Here is a 14,549-nt window from a genome sequence, read left to right on the forward strand (position 1 = left end):
ATAATGTCTTGAACTGAGCCCTTGCAGATTTATTAGTGCACACTGTACTGAAGTAATCCGCCGTCTCACCTTTGTATTATGGCATACGGGTGAACGCGAGAAGAAAGAATGACTGGATCTTTAGACAAAGCATAACAAACAAAATAACAATGTACGGGCGTGGTTTGAAGAACATGGAAAAAAACCCAGGATCAAAGAGTTAAGGACTTCCTTTCATTCCTGTAAAACGGTAGAGCATCTGCTCTGCAAGCAAATCCAGCACGTTTAGATATGCGATAAGGCAGCGCCCCATGCGCCTTACCTTAAAGCTGACGAAACATATCCTTCGAGAAATCGGCAGAAAAAGAGAAAGCCGGGCTGCGCTAAACTCGGATCCCAGCGCGTTCAATGTGCGATCGAGGAAAGGCGCCACCCGGTGTCTTGAGGCGCCACAGTGCGCTAGTAATCCAAGAAGACGGGTAAGGATCAGAGGTGGCTTATTCAGGCTGATACGAAGCGTCCAGAGCTGCACATCACAGCTAATCCTACGTCAGGTGACAAGCACCGGACACTAGTACAGGAGGAGTTAAGTATAGGACAGGAAGGAAAGAGAGAAAGGACATCGCCCCTAAACATTTTGGGCGATGTAGTTGTCATTCACGCTCAGTCATTCCTCGTGTGCCTGGGTAACCTATGGCGAAACGTGACAGCGTCAGACGCATTCAGTCAGGAGTGGAGTCGGGAGAACGGTTATGCGTTTCCGCCCTTTTCCATGATAATCTGGGTGGCGGCCCAGGTTCGCAGACAGAGGGCCTCTGTGGTCCTGATTACGCCGTTTTGGAGGTCGCAAGTTTGGTTTCCAGTTCTACTGGAACTTTCTTGGGATTCTCCAATCCGACTCCCCCCAACTCCCCATCTCCTGTTGAGTCCGGAGGGGACTCCTCACCGGCTGGTGGAGGAGGGCTCGCTCCAGCTGATGGCATGGCGGATTACAGGCAACGTTGGTGACTGCCACGCCTTTCGAGCCACGCTGAGCTATTGTTGTCCAGAGCTTGGGCGGACAGCACGTCCAAACGATACAAGTCAGCCTGGATGCGATGGGTATGTTGGTGTATGCGACGGGAGGTGGATCCCGTGGTCGCAGGTCTGACACATGTCCTGAATTATATGGCGGAGTTGGCTCAGAAAGGTTTAGCGTATAGATCAGTAAATACTGTCCGTTCGGCTATTTCGGCGGGGCATGCCCCAGTGGTAGGAGCTCTTCTGGGGGAACATCCTTTAGTTTGCAAACTACTTAGGGGTATTATATTATCGCTTTCACCAGAGCCCTGCTATTCTGTCTTCTGGGATGTGAATCAGGTGCTGAATTTATTGTTGTCATGGCAACCAAATCGTTTCCTCTCTAGGTAGGAATTATCGGCCAAGTTGGCGATGTTGCTATGTTTAGTGTCGTGTAGGAGAGTTTCAGCCGTTCGAGCATTGGATATTACAGCAAGAGCTTTCTCCCCCGAAGGGGTTACCTTCACGGTGAGTAGACGCACTAAGTCCAATACACGCACAATCTCTTATCCTGCTTTTGTGGAAACACCAAAGCTCTGCGTGGTGCAATGCTTAAAAGCCTATGAGGAAGCCACAGAGGATGTTCGACCCCTGGGTGAACGACAACTCCTGATAGCCCTCAAAAAGCCTTTAGGAGCAGTGTCCTCCCCCACTATAGCCCGTTGGGTGCGTTGGATCAGGCTGACTTTTTCCTTTGCAGGGATTCTACGAGTCACCTGCTACTCGGGTTGACCCGGTGCCGGCTGTGGGAGTGCCTGAGCTCCTTAACGGCCGTGGATACTGGTGCCTGGCTCAGCGTCCACTCATCCGGCTGCCAGAGGGCGCCTGTGTGCCTCTCGACCCGCAGCACGCACGCTCGGCATTCTGTGCCTTCTAGGCATTCCTCAGCTGAGCTGCAGCGCCACGGCAGAGCCTTGTCCTGTCTCATACACCCGCCTGGGTCTGTTTTCTATGCTATTAGGCAGCTCCTTTTCGCCTCACGCCCTCCTTAATGCACGCACTGCACTCGGGTCAGTATCCTGCCATTAGGCAGCGCTTTGCATATTTCCTTGCCAGCGGTCGGTACAGTAGGCCCGTTTAAACGCACCATAAGGAGTCAGTAGTGCATGCTCTGCTTGTCCTGCTGGTAGGCTGCCCTATGATAACTTGTGCACCTGGGCTGCTGGGTCCCGGGCTTCTAGCCATATGTAACGCGAGCACTGCCCTCCCTAATTGTAGGCTGACACCCAGCCCCCCATACTGTGACGTCCCTGTCACCTGCATTGCCCACTTACCTGCACGAGGTTGCTTCGCCTGGGTGCTATGGACACTTACCAGGACGACCAGTGGGAGGAGGACCCCCTTTCAGCCCTGCCGTGGGATGATGATTTTTATAATATGGTTGACACCTCCATTCACACAGTGGTCGCAGAAGCCATGGCTCCTCTAGAGGACCGGCTGTCCAGCAAAATAGAACAAGCCTGCGAAAACCTGGCTAAGGCCACAAGCACCACGTAAGCCACCACCCCAGACAGGGACTCCTCCGTTGACCACCAACCCCCTCCACCTAAAAGCCCACAAGACGCTGGCGTGGATGCAGATGTGTTTAGCCGCCTTAAACAGGCATTCTTGCTCAGTAATAATCCGTCAGCATCCCCCGCGGACCAGGGGACTGACGACCAGGGTGCTACCGATGATCACGCCGGCCCCTCTCGTTCTTGGCTCCCCTCTTGCCCACCCGCTGTGCTGGAAGTTCAGGGCCTATGTGCGGATATGTTGGACCCAAACGATATCCTGCATCCGAGATCTTCGGACTGGGCCCCCTCAGAGAAGGTTGCTCAATATGTAGTGAGCCGGATCCGCCAGCCGATGGATCCTGGCACCCGCAGCTACCTCCGGGTCAGAGTGCCCCCGTCCAGCGACCGGTAATCAACGTCCGTGAATTCCACCTCATTGTGTAGCTCGATGACATCTTGGTGGCGCAGTGCCCCAGGACACAGGCTTCCCAGCTTCAAACGGCGGTCAATCTTCTTCACAGCCTAGGGTTTGTGATCAATGAGGCCAAGTCTACCCTCATCCAGACTCAGAAGACCGTTTTTCTGGCTTTCTTGATCAACTCCGTCGAGTCTTCTCTTAGCCTCCCGTCCCAGAAGATGATGAAGATCGGTCACGAGCTTCGGAGAGCCCTCCCTCAGATAACTAGCCTTTATAGTTGGTCTCTCAGCCTCGATTGAAGCCATCTTTCTGAGCCCCTTACACCACCGGGCCTTCCAACGCCTCAAGGCGATGCATCTTTGTTGCAATCTATCCAATTCACAGAAGGTGTCCCTGCCGGCAGAGGAAATGGAGGAACTCCAGTGGTGGCTCGCCAATTTGGAGGCTTGGAGCGGAAGGGCTATCTTTGGGTCCGTGCCGGATATCGTTATAGAATCTGATGCCAGCAGGTCCGGCTGGGACGCTTGATGTGAAGAGTTCACCACAGGTGGTGTGTGGTCACCACAAGAACAGCGATTACTTATAAATTGTCTGGAGCTCTTGGCGGGCTCGTTTGCAATCCAGTGTTGGACCAAGGACTCGATCCGGTCTTGCGACCTCCTCAAAATGGACAATGTTTCAGCGGTCCGCTATATCAATCACCTCGGCAGCACAAGGTCGAAGGCCCTCTCGGACCTGGCAGTGAATTTTTAGCAGTATTGCCTAAGCCACCAGATCTCTGTCACAGCGGAATACCTTCCCGGACAGGCCAATCGGGTGGCGAATTTCCACTCACGACATTTCCACAATGCGAGTCTCTGGAAGTTACACACAGAAGTGTTTGCGGATCTTCATTGAGTATGGGGTCCCTTTTCAGTGGACCTCTTCGCTTCCCGGCTGGACCACCAGTTTCCCCGGTTCTTCAGCTGGAGAACGGATCCACTGGTAGAGAAAATGGACGTGCGCCTAGAGGACTGGCGAGAGGAAGCGGGTTACGCTTTCCCCCGTTTGCAATGATAACAAGGGTATCGGCCCAACTTCGACACCAGGGGGTGAGTGTGGTGATAAAAATCCCAACTTGGAGGTTGCAAGTTTGGTTTCCGGTTCTACTGGAACTTTCCTGGGATTCTCCAATCCCTCTCCCCCGCTTTCCAGCACTTCTTCTCAACCCAGACAAGGATCCCCATCGCTCATCATGCAAGGCTCCCTATCCCTGATGGCGTGGCGGATTACTGGGGAAGATGGGCGGTCCCAGGCCTTTCCGTAGCAGCTGGGAAGTTCATGTCCAAGGCCTGGACGGAAAGTACAGTTAAACGTTACTTCTCTACCTGGAGAAGGTGGTGCCATTGGTGTGTGCGACGGGATATCGATCCCGTGTCAGCAGATGTGAACTCTGGTCTGAATTTTTGGGCTAGCCTGGAGGAGGAAGGCCTGGCTTACAGAACTATTACTAACTTCCATTCTGCTATTTCAGCAGGTAACATCTTGGTCAATGGTTCCCCGGTGGGGGAACATCCTTTGGTATGTCACCTACTCCGAGGTATCAGCCTATCCTTACCTCCGGAGTGCAGATATTCCGTCCTTTGGGACTTCAATTAGGTCCTGAACCTGTTCCTTTCCTGGCAACCAATAGATTCCTTTCGCGGAAGGAGCTTTCGGCAAAACTAGCCATGGTGCATTGCCTGGTCTCGTGTAGACGGGTTTCGTACATCCGGGCTCTGGACGTGTCAGGTAGAATTTTCTCCCCTCGGGGGTTACGTTTACAATCCGTAGGCAGACAAAGATGGTAACTAAGTCTATTTCATATCCTGTCTTCCTGGACTCCCCGAAGCTGTGCGTGGTGTCCTGTCTCGAACTATATGAGGAGATGTTGGAGGACTTTCGTCCCCTTGGTGAGCGTCAACTGCTCATCGCCATTAAAAAGCTGTATAAAGCTTTCTCTTCCCCCACTATAGCCTGTTAGGTGCTTTGGGTGATGCAGGAAGCCGGCATTGATCTTGGCACCTACGGTGCCCATTCCACCAGAGGGGCGATGGCCTATAAAGCATTTACCCTCAGAGCTCGTCTGGAAGACATTATGAACACAGTAGATTGGTCTCTACCTTCAAGTGGTTTTACTTCAAATCGGTTATTGTCATGGCTCACTTGGTGGTGAGCAAGCTTTAAACGAGTATAATCCGCACCTCCGGTCCTGGCATATAATGAAAAATTTCCTAGCTAGCGTAACGGAAAGTTTCAATTCTATTAAGGACTCGGAGGCGAGGACTATCCCATCCAGGGTACAACTTCTTGTAACTTCCCACCCTCGTATTAGGGTAAGTAAATTATTTAGTTTACTCGACCGTTCATGCTCTCATTTGTAGTTTTCCGTGACTTTCCCCCGACAGGGCTAATACTTAGCCATGGCTGTTGCCTTATTGTGTTTGCTTCTGGCAGGAGATTCCAACAAACAGGAGTTGTGAAGCGTCCACCTGCCTGACCTCGAGCGACGAAAGAGGGGGAGTGGAGACTAACAGAGGACAATCTTGAGAGCATATGGATTTGTTCCAATATCCTATGCGGATGACACTCAACTCCTCTTTCCCTTCAAAACCTTGACACCCGAAGTTAGGAACTCCTTCTCCCTCGGAATGAAAGCGGTAGCACACTGGATGTCTTCCAACTACTTGCAATGCAACGTTGGAAAGACGGAAGTCATGTTGTTTGGGGGGGCAAGACAACTTTGGTCTCCGGACTGGTGGCCACAAGACCTTGGCCCAGTACCGGAGCCTAAACCATCTGTAAAAAATCTGGGGGTCCGGCTGGACCAGGAACTCTCCCTCAAGCAACATGCCAACCAGGTGGTGGGATCCTGCTTCCACATAATCAGTATGCTACGGAAGATCTTCCCCCTCCTGCCAGACGACAGCAGAAGAACTTTGGTACAGGCATTAGTCATGAGTCGTTTAGACTACTGCAACGCCCTGTTTCTGGCTGCCAATGAGGGAGTCATGGCAAGACTACAGGTGGTCCAGAACACGGCTGCCCGTCTGGTCTTAAACGCACCCCCCCGTTCACCTTCCAAACCCCTTCTAGAAAAGCTTCATTGGCTGCCTATCAGACAAAGGGCTAAATTCAAGGTAGGCTGTACCATACACAAGAGTCTCAACGGTATGGGTCCGGCATACCTGGCCACCAAATTTGTTCCTTACAACCCCCCACGCCCACTTCGTTCTAGCGAACAAGGCCTTCTAGTAGTGCCCAGAGCAAGAAAGGCAAGGCAGGGCAGCAAAGCTCTCTCTATAGCTGGACCGTCTCTTTGGAATAGCCTTCCCATCACCCTAAGGCTGTGTACAGAATATCTTCCATTCAGGAAAATGCTAAAGACCTTTCTTTTCAGCCAATAGACAGCATACGTGCTCCCTTTCCAAATGTGGAGGATGTCAAAAGCGCGGAGATGCTCCCTAGGGAGTCGAGACCAGCGCTATACAAGCCAGTAAAATAAAATAAAAAAAATAAATGATGTGTTGGGAGCCCTGTGATTCGTGGACTCACCTGGACTTTGTGGCATTCCGTATGTTTCATGGGAATGGTAGTTTGTTATTAATCACTTTGAATGGCTGCTATTCAATAAACTGGAGAAAGAATAGCATAATCCTCGCCTCTGAGTCCTTAATAGAATTTAAACTTTCCGTTACGCTAGCTAGGAAAATGTTTAAATCTCTACATAAAGCTAATTCGTCAAAGCTTTCATTGCCCCACATAGGGTTAGTATGTGCTATGTAAATGTTGCAATACAATACAATACAATACAACACAATTTGTATGCAACTTTATAGAAGGGAGTCAGAACATAAACAAGATTTGGTTTCTTAGGTGGGTCCTACGGCACGATCCCCCACATATGTGTGAACAATATAGATTCTAAGCATAAAATGTTTTTAGGTATTGTGTTTTTGTTGTTTTGCTAATAGTCCGTTTGGATGTAGGTTTCATGGAGCCAGGGCAGGGGTTGACACTATTTAAGTATGAGAAAAATATGTCTTATGTAACAGAAACAACTGGTTGAGGGGTCTCCAACCTTTTCTGTGATTAGAGCTACTCATGTTGGATGAAAACCATCCCAAACTACTAATATTATTAGAGTTGTACTAAGGACCACATCAGGCACATTAGTGGCCACCACCTGCAATATACGAGCAGTGATCACTTCAGTTCATCAAGCATAGTTGTCAACAGTAACGTAGCAAGCATTGGCAAAGGCAATAGATTTTTTTTGCCGGCAAAAGCTATTGGATTTGTCAATGTAGGGAGAGGATGTGGCGTAACAACAAGAGCTCCAGACTTTGGAGCTGGGATCCACGTGTGAGCCTTGGTGTCAACTCAACATCCTGTGATTGTTGGCAAATCATTTAATCTCCCTCTGCCTATGGACAGCACCTGGATACCCTCATGGGTGATTATCCGCACTATACAAATCCGAGTTTTTATTTTTTTTACATGTTGCATTAGACTATATAAATGTAGCATAACTGAAAGAGTTGCAGACTTAGGGAACCAGGTTAGAGTATCGGCGTCAGCTTAACATCCTGTGATCCTGGAATAGGAAGTCTTCAGGGAGAGAGGAAATAGTGAGACTAGTGAGTGAAAGTAGTGAAATGAAGAAATGTGTAAGGGAGGACAGAAAAGTTTGTGAGGAGGAATAAGATGTCAACGTGAGTGATAGCTGGTAGAGCCAAGTTCTGAGCAGAGCACCAAGATGGTAGCTGGCCTCTGGGGAGTGGAGAGATGGTGGGCAGAGTTGGGTTCTGAGTGGAGCACTAGGATGGCAGATAGTCGCTGGGGAGCGAGGAGATAGTGGGCAGAGTCGAGTCTCGAGCTCTGTGTGTACAGGCAGGGGTGTCAGTAAGCGGCGTTGAGAGCGTCTGAGGCTCTGGCTGTTCTCGGGGCTGCACTGGGCACAGTGGCTCTCAGCTCAGCAGAATTTTCCTGTGCGGGAGCCAGCGTGCCTCTTTGCTGCGGTCCTAGGCTCTGGTCTCTGTCCGGTGGGAAGCTGTGGGGACGGAGGCGCAGGATGGGCTGCACGGTGAGCAGCGAGAATAAAGCTGCAGCCGAGCTGTCCAAGGGGATAAGAATCTGCAAAATGACGGAGAGAAGGCGGTGCAGGAGTTTAAGCAGCTGCTGCTGTATTAGAGGTCAGGGAGGAGGGGACAAGCAAGGGTGCTGCTAGGCATGGAATTGGGGGCTAAACTGTCAAGTGACTGCAGACACATGGCGAGGATTCCAGACATGCACTCTGTAAGAATGCATGTGGTAAATTTAAAAAAGAGTACCTGCGACCAGTGAAAGGACACAGGAAGCAGTACTTGGTACAAGCTCCACAAGTTGGACTAGAAATCTGAAGCCACGGAGGAAATTAGATGGCAGGAGGATCTGCCGACCAATAAGAAGACAGGAACCGTAAGAGATGTAGAAGCCAGCCAATAGTAAATAAAGGTAATTAAAGGACGGGCTCTAAGCCTGTTTTAAGTGTTTTTTTAATTACAAGAGATTTTGCAAGCACAATGCAAGCACTGTGCAGGCGAAACGTAGAAAAGGCTTTGCTAATATGGAATATCTGTATATGGGTAATACATAACAGCCATAGTAGCAATGCTCTTTGCACCAATGTCATAATATTAATATTAAATCTCCCCAACACCGCATGATTTAGCAGTCAAACAATAGCTTTTAAAAAGTCGAATATGCTGAAAGGAAAACATGTATTATAATGGAGAGGGGTTGGCCTAACGGCTAAGGCGCTCGACCTCGGACCTGGGGATCTGGGTTCGAGTCTCGGTAACGACGCCAAAAGACCCCTGTGGTTCTGGGCAAATCACTTAATCTCCCCGTGCCTAAAAAATGAAAGTGTGTCCTCATTTAACGTACCTGGTGCTATGTAAAGCGCTCTGATAACTGATTCGGTTCTAGTTCGCGCTATATAAAACTCCGAAAAAAAAAAAAAAAATGGACTTGCAGTGCTATCAGAAATTGGTCCTGCTCAATACCAAACGTTGAGCATGCCTCCCTCTAACACACAGGTACTCATAGTACGGCCCGCGGGCCGCCAGCGGCCAGTCAAGCCTTCCTTGGTGGTCCGCGGACCTTGCAGACATTGTACCTTTGTTTTTTAATTTATTTTTAAAGAGTGTCCGCAAACACTGCCCATTACAGCAGCATGAGAGACTCTGCTCTGTAGGGGCCAGGCGATTCCAGTGATAGACGGGAGCTGCAGGGGCGCTGAGAAGAGGTGATATACAACAAAGCCTCATTACCATGTAAATGGTCTTTTAAAGACCTGTGAAGTACTGGGTTGCAGCTGTGTGTGTGCGCCCAGGAAGCTGTCTCAGCCCGGGCTGGCACACACAACGGGTGAGGTGACATACAGAGGGTGAAAGACAGGGGAAGACAGACAGAGGGAGATAGAGGGAGGGAGACCAAGGGAGGGAGACGGGGAGGGACAGAGGGAGGGAGACGGGGGAGGGAGACAGAGGGAGGGAGACAAGACAGAGGGAAGGAGACAGAGGGAGGGAGACAGACAGACGGAGACAGACAGAGGGAGGGAGACAAGACAGAGGGAGTGAGACAGAGGGAGACAGAGGGAGGCAGAGGGAGACAGACAGAGAGATACAGTGGGAGAGAGAGGGATACAGGGGGACGGAGACAGAGGGTGACAGAGAGGGAGACAGATGGAGAAAGACCAAGGGAGGAGGACTATAGAGGGAGACAGAGGGAGGGAGACATATAGAGGGAGACAGAGGGAGGGAGACAGACAGAGGGAGGCAGATAGAGGGAGACAGAGAGAGAGGGAGACAGAAGGAGACAGACAGAGGGAGACAGACTGAGGGAGGCAGAGACACACAGAGGGAAACAGAGGGAGACATAGAGGGAGACAGAGACAGACAGGGGGAGACAGAGACGGACAGAGGGAGACAGAGACAGACAGAGGGAGACAGAGAGAGAGGGAGACAGAGAGGGAGACAGAGACAGACAGAGGGAGACAGACAGAGGGAGACAGATAGAGACAGACAGAAGGAGGGAGACAGAGGGAGACAGAGAGGGAGAAAGACAAGGAGGAGGGAAACAGAGGGAGGGAGACAGATAGGGGGAGACAGAGGGAGGGAGGCAGACAGAGGAAGGGAGGGAGATAGAGAGAGGGAGACAGAGCGAGAGAGGGAGACAGAGAGAGAGGGAGAGAGAGAGAGAGGGAGGGAGAGAGAGGGAGAAAGAGAGCAAGCGAGAGAGGGGGAGACAGAGGCAGACGAAGATAGAAATTGAGACAGAGACAGGGATAGACAGACACAGATAGAAGCAGGGACAAGGGCACACAGATAGAGGCAAAGACAGACAGAGAGGGAGACGGAGACAGGGACAGACAGCGACCGAGACAGACCGACACAGGGACAGACAGACAGATAGAGGCAGAGACAGGGACAGACAGAGAGGCAGGGAGACGGAGATGGAGAGGAAGACCGAGGGAGAGAGAGAGGGAGGGAGAAGGAAGGGGACAGAGGGAGGGAGAGGGAGGGAGCCAGAGAGAGAGGGAGTCAGAGGGATACAGAGAGAGGGAGACAGAGGGATACAGAGAGAGGGAGGCAGAGAGAGACAGAGGGAGGGAGTCAGGGGGAGACAGAGGGAGGCAGAGGGAGACAGAGGGAGAGAGAGGGAGGGAGTCAGGGAAAGACAGATGAAGGGAGAGGGAGACAGAGGGAGGGAGACAGACAAGAGGAGACAGAGGGAGATTGGCAGAGGGATACACAGAGGGAACAGACAGAGGGAGACAGAGGGAGATCGGCAGAGGGAAACAGACCGAGGGAACAGACAGAGGAAGACAGAGAGAGACAGAGGGCAGGCGACAGAGGGAGGGAGAAAGAAGGATGGAGACAGAGAGAGGACGACAGACAGAGGGCGACAGACAGAGGGAGACAGACAGAGGGCGACAGACAGAGGGAGACAGACAGAGACAGAGGGAGGGAGTCAGAGGGAGGAAGACAGAGGGAAGGAGACAGAGGGAGACAGACATAGGGAGGGAGAAAGACAGAGGGAGTGAGACAGAGAGAGAGAGGGAGACAGAGAGAGAAAGGGAGACAAACAAAGGGAGACAGACAGAGGGAGACAGACAGAGGGAGACAGACAGAGGGAGACAGAGGGAGGGAGACAGACAGACAGAGGGTGACAGAGAGAGAGGGAGACAGAGAAAGAGGGAGACAGAGAGAGGGGGAGACAGAGGGAGACAGAGCGATAGGGAGACAGAGCGATAAGGAGACAGAGGGAGGGAGACAGAGGGAAGGAGACAGAGGGAGGGAGACAGAGGGAGGGTGACAGAAAGAGGGAGAGAGGGAGACAGAGAGAGATGGAGACAGAGGGAGACAGACAGAGGAAGATAGACAGAGGAAGACAGACAGAGTGAGACAGAGGGAGACAGAGGGAGAGAGAGGGAGAGAGTCAGGGGGAGACAGATGAAGGGAGAGGGAGACAGAGGGTGGGAGACAGACAAGAGGAGACAGAGGGAGATCGGCAGAGGGAAACAGACAGAGGGAGACAGAGGGAAGGAGACAGAGGGAGGGAGAAAGAAGGATGGAGACAGAGGGAGACAGAGGACGACAGACAGAGGGAGACAGACAGAGGGAGATCGGCAGAGGGAAAGAGACAGAGGGAACAGACAGAGGGAGACAGAGAGAGACAGAGGGAAGGCGACAGAGGGAGGGAGAAAGAAGGATGGAGACAGAGGGCGACAGACAGAGGGAGACAGACAGAGGGAGGGAGACAGACAGAGGGAGTGAGACAGAGAGAGAGAGGGAGACAGATGGAGGGAGACAGACAGAGACAGAGGGAGGGAGACAGAGGGAGGGAGACAGAGAGAGAAGGAAACAGAGAGAGAGACAGAGGGTGGGAGACAGACAGAGGGAGGGAGACAGACAGAGGGAGGGAGACACAGAGAGAGAGGGAGACAAACAGAAGGAGACAGACAGAGGGAGACAGACAGAGGGAGACAGACAGAGAGAGACAGAGGGTGGGAGACAGACACACAGAGGGCGACACAGAGAGAGGGAGACAGAGAGAGAGGGAGACAGAAAGAGGGGGAGACAGAAATAGGGGGAGACAGAGGGAGACAAATGGAGACAGACAGAGGAAGCCAGACAGAGAGAGAGGGAGACAGAGGGAGAGAGAGAGAAGGAGGGAGACTGGGATGGAGACAGGGGAGGAGGGCAACAGAGGGAGGGAGACAGAGGAAGGGAAACAGACAGAAGGAGACAGACAGAGGGAGATAAACAGAGGGAGGGAGACAGCGAGAAAGAAAGGGAGGGAGACAGAGAGCGAGAGGGAGACCGAGACAGGGAGGGAGACAGAGAGAGAGAGGGAGACAGAGAGAGAGAGGGAGACAGAGAGAGAGAGAGAGAGAGAGAGAGGGAGACAGAGAGAGAGAGGGAGAGAGGGAGAGAGACAGAGAGAGAGGGAGGGAGACAGAGAGAGGGAGGGAGACAGAGACAGGGAGGGAGACAGAGAGAGATAGAGACTGAGACTGAGACAGGGACAGAAAGAGACAGACATAGACAGATAGAGGCAGGGACAGGGGCAGAGAGATAGAGGCAGAGACAGCAAGGGAGATAGAGACAGGGACAGACAGAGACTGGGACAGACAGACAGACAGATAGAGGCAGAGACAGGGACAGACAGATAGAGACAGACAGAGAGGCAGAGAGACCGTGAGGGAGACGGAGAGGGAGAGGAAGACATAGGGAGAGAGAGGGAGAGAGAGAGGGAGGGAGAAGGTGGGAGACAGAGAGTGACAGAGGGACAGAGTCAGAGAGAGAGGGAGACAGAGGGATACAGAGAGAGAGCAAGACAGAGGGATACAGAGAGAAACAGACAGAGGGGGGCAGAGGGAGGCAGAGAGAGACAGAGGGAGGGAGTCAGGGGGAGACAGAGGGAGACAGAAGGAGAGAGAGGTAGAGAGAGGGAGGGAGTCAGGGGGGGACAAATAAAGGGAGAGGGATACATAGAGAGGGAGACAGAGGGAGGGAGACAGAGAGAAAGGGAGAGAGAGAGAGACAGAGGGAGGGAGACAGACAGAGGGAGACAGACAGGGAGGGAGAGGGAGGGAGACAGAGAGAGAGGGAGACAGACAGTGGGAGGGAGACAGAGACAGACAGACAGAGGGAGACAGAGAGAGGGGGAGACAGAAGGAGACAGAGTTCAACAGAGAGAGGGAGACAGAGGGAGTGAGCCAGAGACAGAGAGAGAGGGAGGCAGAGGGAGACAGACAGAGAGAGGGAGACAGACAGAGAGAGGGAGACAGACAGAGAGAGGGAGACAGACGGAGGGAGACAGAGAGAGAGAGGGAGACTGAGGGAGAGGGAGACAGAGAGAGAGAGGGAGAGAGACCGAGACAGAGAGAGGGGGAGACAGAGAGAGAGAAGAAGACAGAGAGAGGGAGGGCCAGGGGCAGACCGATAGAGGCAGAGACAGACAGGGAGATAGAGACAGGGACAGACAGAGACAGATAGAGGCAGGGCCAGGGGCAGACCGATAGAGGCAGAGACAGACAGGGAGATAGAGACAGGGACAAACAGAGACCGGGACAGACAGACACAGGGACAGACAGACAGATAGAGGCAGAGACAGGGGCAGGGACAAACATATAGAGACAAAGACAGACAGAGAGGCAGAGAGACGGAGAGGGAGACGGAGAGGGAGACGGAGAGGAAGACGGAGAGGGAGACGGAGAGGAAGACGGAGAGGAAGACAGAGGGAGAGAGAGGGAGAGAGAGGGAGAGAGAGAGGAGAGAAGGAGGGAGAAGGAGGGAGACAGAGGGCGACAGAGGGCGACAGAGGAGGGAGGGAGCCAAAGAGAGAGGGAGACAGAGGGATACAGTGAGAGCGAGGGTGAGGGATACAGAGAGAAGGAGACAGAGGGAGGGAGTCAGGGGGAGACAGCGGGAGGCAGAGGGAGAGAGAGGGAGAGGGAGGGAGTCAGGGTGAGACAGATGAAGGGAGAGGAAGACATAGAGATGGAGGCAGAGGGAGGGAGACAGAGGGAGGGGGACAGAGGGAGAGAGAGGGAGGGAGACAGAGGGAGGGGAGAGAGGGAGAGAGAGAGAGGGAGACAGAGAGAGAGGGAGACAGAGCGAGAGGGAGAGACAGAGGGAGGGAGACAGACGGAGGGAGACAGAGGGAACAGACAGAGGGAAACAGACAGATGGAAGGGGAGAGAGAGGGAGGCAGAGGGTGACAGACAGATGGAGGGAGACATACAGAGGGAGGGAGACAGAGGAAGCAAGACAGACAGAGGGAGGTAGAGAGACAGAGGGAGACAGACGGAAACAGACAGAGGGAGATAGAGGGAGGGAGAGAGGGAGGGAGACAGAGAGAGGAGACAGAGGGCGACATACAGAGGGAGACAGAGGGGGACAAACAGGGAGACAGACAGACAGAGGGAGGGAGGGAGACAGACAGAGGGAGACGGAGGGAGAAAGACAGAGGGAGACAGAGGAAGCGAGACAGAGGAAGCGAGACAGAGGGAGGGAGACAGAGGGAGA

This window comes from Lissotriton helveticus, chromosome 5_1, assembly GCF_964261635.1.
Source record: "Lissotriton helveticus chromosome 5_1, aLisHel1.1, whole genome shotgun sequence".
Classification (NCBI taxonomy): Eukaryota; Metazoa; Chordata; class Amphibia; order Caudata; family Salamandridae; genus Lissotriton; species Lissotriton helveticus.